Below are 6,156 nucleotides of genomic sequence, written 5' to 3'. Positions count from 1 at the left end.
CACGGAGTCAAGATCAAGCGGGCGCGCCCCCAGTGGCAGGAAATGCCGAGAGGATTACAAAGTACAGCTGATTGACAGCAGATGTGCTTAACAAGGAGAATGTCGTTAAGAAGGAGAACGGGGCCGGGAAGAATGATGGATCACTCGGGGGTCTTATGACAGCGCTCACACACAAGAACAAGTCACTCGGAGGGGGTTGTTAGCCAGGAATTTAGTGATGCGAAAACAGCTTCCTTTCCTCGACCAAAACTATCTCCCTTATTCCTCCTCTCTTGCCCTACAGCTGCGTGCAGTTACAGTGTGACCCCAATAAAGCACCCTCCCCTCTACCTCCTGCCCTAATAAAAAGGGATAAATAACTACCCCTCCCGAACTGTTTATTACCCCCTGGGGCAGTAAAAAGCAGCTGTCACGTCTCGCTTCAAAACGCCCGACTTACACCGGACACGCAAAACCAAACAAAAACACACACCCTGCCCCCAGTCTGTGAACACTTAACGCGTATGACATCAAACGCTCGCAAGCGTACGCACAGCTCGTAAAACACCGAAACGGCTCACCTAAAAGGTGACCGGACAGCGCGTTGCGCCAAAACCTGACGAGATTCCTGCAATAAAGTCCACAGACACACCAGCAAAGTGAATACATGCTGGCATCCATCCAGGCTGCAAGGTACAGGTACCGTGAAAACGTGTTTGCCCTCTTCTCAGATTTTCATTTGTCTTGCACAGTTTCTACCCTTTAATGAATAATAAGATCATCAAAGAAATGTAAATGATCTCTGAATGGTGATTTCATTCATTTCGGGGAAAAAGACTATTCCAAGCTACCTGGTCCTATGTGGAAAAAAGTACTTACCTCTCTTGTTAAATTATGGCTTCGCTGTGGCTAATCTCACTTTTTGGGAAAGATTAGTTGATTTTGACCACAGTCAAGCCGGATTACCTCGAGACAAAGAAGTCACTTAAGTATAGAACCTGTCTGACAAAATAAATCCCACTGCTGACCGAAAAGAACGTCAAAACTTGTCTTGCGTTTCCAAGAAACATTTGAATGACTTCCCGGGGAATATTCTCTAACCTGCCAAAACGAAAGTTGAACTTTTTGGAAGGTTTGTTGTGTCTTGTTAGATTTGACATAAATGCAACACACCGTTTAAAAAATAAAAAATAAAAAAGCACCATTAACAACAGTCAGCCATGGTGGTGGTAGTGTGGAGAAAGGAACGAGCCCCTCTTGGCCCATCTGGGGCTGCTATTTAACTTCAGGACCTGGACGACTTACTGTGATTGATAGAAAAATGAATTCTGTTCTTTAACAGAAAACGCTAAGGGAGAATATTCGGCAAATATAGTTGAGGACGTCAAACTGAAGCGCCTTTGAGTTCTGTAACAGGGCAACGATCCAAAACAGACCAGCAAGACAATTTCTCAATGGCCTAATCGAAAGTCCGCACTTGAATCCCACTAAAATTCTGTGAGAGGATGTTCATGCTGACCACCCTTCCCCAGTGCTGCAGACTAAAGCAGTTCTGCAAGGAGGAGTTGACCAAATCATCTCCACATAGATGTGGAGAAATCATTGCCAGTTGTTGAAAATAAAAATGCTTGATATCAGTTCTTGTTGCTGAGGGCGGCCCAACCAGTTGTTAGGTTTAGAGGGCGAGTATTTTTTCACACAGGGCCAGTTTGCAGTTTGCTTGGAATGTTTTTTTTATTTGGGGAGGGGGTGGGTTGTCTTTGTCTAATGTTTACGATTTTTTTGATTATCCTAAATATTCCAGTGAGGGAATTGGGGAAAAAAAAGAATGTGGAAAGAGGACAAGTACTTTTTCACGCCAGTGTATGTCAACGGAGTAGAAACAAACCTTGGGGAGTGAAGTTAGTTCAGTTGCCCAGGGGGTGGCGGGGCCCACAGTCCAGTGTGGGTTTGATGGATGGCCTACTTTCAAGCAAGAAGAGGAGTGTGAACACCTCTGCATACTTGAGGATATGTCACACAAGGCAAGGTGGGGTGATTTGTGCTCTGACTGAAGCAATAATTGCAGCGCAGGTCAAGCACGATCTTCACTAGCGAGTCAAGAAGTGGGAGGGCTCCTGAAATAAGTCAGGAGCACGATGGGCCAAGAGGGGCTCGTTTATTTCTCCGCCAACGCACGCGTTCATATAAAGCACCGGCACGATGGTGACGACATCATTCTCGTATATTCACACCGTTCATGTATCCTCTTACACAACTGATGCGCTTCTCGAACGTTCACACGCAACACATCCGTGGCCTCCGGAAATCCAAACTGGACCACCCAGCAACGAACAAACTTGCATACAGTTGAAATGTACCGTGACAACAACCAACCTTTCATTTGATTTTGGTCGACACTCAAAACTAAATTTTTAGATCAATTTGATTTGGAACAATTCATTCCACAGCCCAAATGGCCACCCTTATGGAAGACTTCATAACTGCAGAAGTAATCGTTTAAGGCCCATTGTAACAGTCTCCCCTACCATACTCGTGCAAGCAGAAGTTAATGACTCTAAAATCAAAGTGAAATGTTCAGAAAAAAAAATTAAAGGTACTAAAAAGTCTAATGAAGCAAGAGAGGCAACCAGATGGGACAAGGGAACTATTTTTAACCGCCGGTAGATGACTAATCTGCCGTTTTTTCGGAAGGTTGGAACGGATTAATGGTGTTTCCATTCGTTTCAATGGGGAAAGAGGATGTGAGATACAAGCGGTTTGAGTCAGGAGCATGATCACAAAACAAATTAAAACTCGGTAGGCACTAAAATCTCAAAGCACCTCTTTTGATGTAAACACGTGACGGGAAACTGTTTTGACATACTGATGATCTAAAAATCAGTCTCTTTCTACTGTTGAAACATGTAGCAGAAAATAAAATGCAACGTCATTCATGCCCTTTGGTGCACGGTCCCACCCTGTACATTCAAACCAAGCAGCTTTGAATGTATTCCGTGTCTGGGAAGAAAAGACAAAAAACAACAAAAAAAAAACTTCCTTACGAGAAAAAAAAAATGCATGAAAGAGGATCACTGCGGTGAGTCTGAGTCAGACTGAAGGAGGCGGAATGAGCTTTTAAAACTTCCCTACATGGTGACTCATCCGCTTTTGTTCCAGACATCAACGAACAAGAGTATATCAAAGGTGGTATCAACTACCCTGATATGATCTGCCCCCTCCTTCTTCTTGTGCGAGACAACGCTCTTACAGTATGCTCGTCATGAATTAAGTCTTTGTAGCCATGAAGAATGTCACGACAATCAATCTAATTACAGACTCTGGAATCGACTGAGGGCACAGAGGAGCCCGAGAGACAGAAAGCAGCATTAGAGGCCCGCCGAGTGAGTTTCCATCTTCACCTAGGTGACCCCGCCATGCATGACGTCCGATTCCTGCTTACATGAGCTCCGACTTGCCGGCCCCCCCCCCCCCCCGCCCCCCTTTCCTTGTCTTTTCCCCTTTTGACTAATTCCAGATGACGAGCACGTCGGAGGCGGACGCATAGCTGAGGTGCGCGGTGGTGTTGCTGGATTGCTTGCAGAAGACTCATGTGGGCAAGCGTGGGCGGAGGAAGTACACCTTTTAAAACTAACTAATTAACTAAATAAATAAATGGCAGATGCGCGTGTGTGTTCCCACAGCCACACGTGCGCATTTGCTCGTGCTGCACCTTTGGAGGGATGCCAACCAAGCAGTGTGCCTGTTTTGGTTTCTGCAAACCGGTTGAACTTTTGACCTGCTTTTGCTTAAGCATGACAATATTCAATTGTACTCGTACGTAGATGTAGCCTGGCACAATTTCTATTTCGTAAGAGGCATCTCGTTCTCCAAAGAAAACAGAGTGAACAGATGGGCCCCTACTAGGTTTCCAATGCTGTTTCTGACCAACAGGAGCATCTATGAAGCTGTTCAATTTCTCGAATTGTGAGCTACCTTTTCTTCGAGGGAAAAAGCCTTCAGGTCCTGCAAATTCTTGACTTGTCTCAGGCCTGTATGGGACGACAAGATTTTTAGCTGGTTACTGTCTCAATTTGCTATCATGAACAAAGTTCAGTTTTTTAAATATCCGCCAAAATGTACCCATATTTCACAACTTCTACAAGGGTGTGTAAACTTCTGAGCACAACTCAAAAGTCAACACAAGCACATGCATTGTAATTCTGCCCTACACAAGGTCACGTATGCACGTGATTTCATATGTATTCATTTCAGCAACGGAAAAGCAGTACTGCTTTATATCCGATCCAGCCAAAGTGACGTCTCGGGAGCGCCTGGTGACTGACAGTCTTCTCGTCTGTTAACACTTGACTGTCACCGACCTGACTTATACACAACCGCTCTGCACGGATAATATGTGACACGCAGGTGTTAGACGGATTTCTACAGAAACGCAGCTCCACTGCTAGGTCGGACATTGATTTACTTCTGTATCCCAAAAAAATATCCCACGGCCGTGTCAACTCCTTGTGGCCACTTGGCATTGCATTTGCTACCTGGCATTCCATTTGGTTTTTAAACACATTACAGCAGAAAGCTGCCAGGTAATTTCAAGGTCAAGTTGGGCGATTCATGGAATGTATTCTTCGGAAAGTATTCTTGCTTATTTGCACAGAAGGTGCTAGTTGGCAAAGTGCTGCCAAGTTAGCAACTTTTCTGACCGCTACAGTGAATGTTTATTCCATCCATCCGTCCGTCTATCCATCCATCGTGCAGAGGTGTCCAAAAGTTGTCCCCTAAGGGTCGCACTCGGAAAATGAGATGATGTCAGGCTGCCTGCAACTAACAGTTATTGCAATAATCGATTAACCTGGTGATTATTTTTTTCCAGAGTAATCAATGAACCGGACTCAATTTCATTTCCATCCCTGTGTATATTATAAAAACAGCACGTTATTTCATAAATATCAGGGGATGAACAGGGACATGAATTAATGATGATTCAGGTCATGGTTTGGTCTGCAAGGACGTAACCATGTTCACCCTCCAAGTTGGCACAAATCGATCAGCACGTGATTAAACCTCCGCCGCCTGAAGACGCGCGTCGCAATAAATTACAGGCGGGAAAAATTAGGAATCTGACATCAGGGGTCCATTATGAGGGAAATGGGAAGAAATTAGCTGATCTTTCCAGTGAGCGAGAAAGGAGAAATGGAGGCCATCGCAACGGCCCCTCGCAGCTGAGATGCAAGACAGACATGGAAAAGCTTGTAGCACCCCCAAGTGGACAAAACGTGAACTTGTTCCTTTCCTTCCCCTTCTTCACCTCGACAGCATGGTTATTGGTTACATCCACTTGAAAATATGTTTTTTGTCGGATGCAAAGTAGAAGCATATAGAAAGGTCACAGCGATGTAAGAGCCTCTCTTACTCAAATCAACTGTCAAATGATGTGCCCTAAAAAGCCCTGTGTGGTCACGTTTTGTAAAATTTGAACATTTGTTCAACGCCAGGAAAAACAATGTCGGAAACACATCCATTTCCCACTCTCTTTGTATCCTCCTTTTCATAATCCAACCCTGTTTACAGCAAAACGGTGTTCAATTACAGTCAAGTGGCAAAATGTTTTCTTTTTTTGCGACCAGTGGGCACTGTGTTTTGTAGTAAAACATTGTATAATTTGTATATTGTTTCCATTTGATATAAAAAGGGTCACATTACATACTGTTCTCACCGCAATTTCAGAGGAAGTCTGAAGACAGCAGTAGCGTTCTTGAAGACGACACAACCAGTGAGGAGGAGGATGACGGGGACTGTGGTGAATTAACCGCCATACGTATTTGTATGTTGTTTGGATGCATTGACTTCCCGTACTTTGTATTGCCATTGACTGCGCATGTGTGAAATGTTAACCAGAATGTCTTGGTCTCTTCCCCCACGTTGCTAATTGTGGAACTCGGCGGTCGAATATAAAACAATAGAAAACGCGTGTGTCTGCTTCGTCATTCAAGACACCACATACTGTGTGTGAGTGTGTGTGTGTGTGTGTGTGTGTGTATATATATATACACGCACACACACACGTACATTTAAATGTACGGTGTGTATATATATACATGGGCGGCCCGGTAGTCCAGTGGTTAGCACGTCAACTTCACAGTGCAGAGGTACCGGGTTCAATTCCAGCTCCGGCCTCCC

Source organism: Hippocampus guttulatus, chromosome 6, assembly GCF_054856545.1.
Source record: "Hippocampus guttulatus isolate MCC_2025c chromosome 6, RoL_Hgut_1.0, whole genome shotgun sequence".
NCBI classification, from domain to species: domain Eukaryota; kingdom Metazoa; phylum Chordata; class Actinopteri; order Syngnathiformes; family Syngnathidae; genus Hippocampus; species Hippocampus guttulatus.
The sequence above is the reverse complement of the archived record's forward strand: the minus strand, read 5'-3'. Positions refer to the sequence as shown.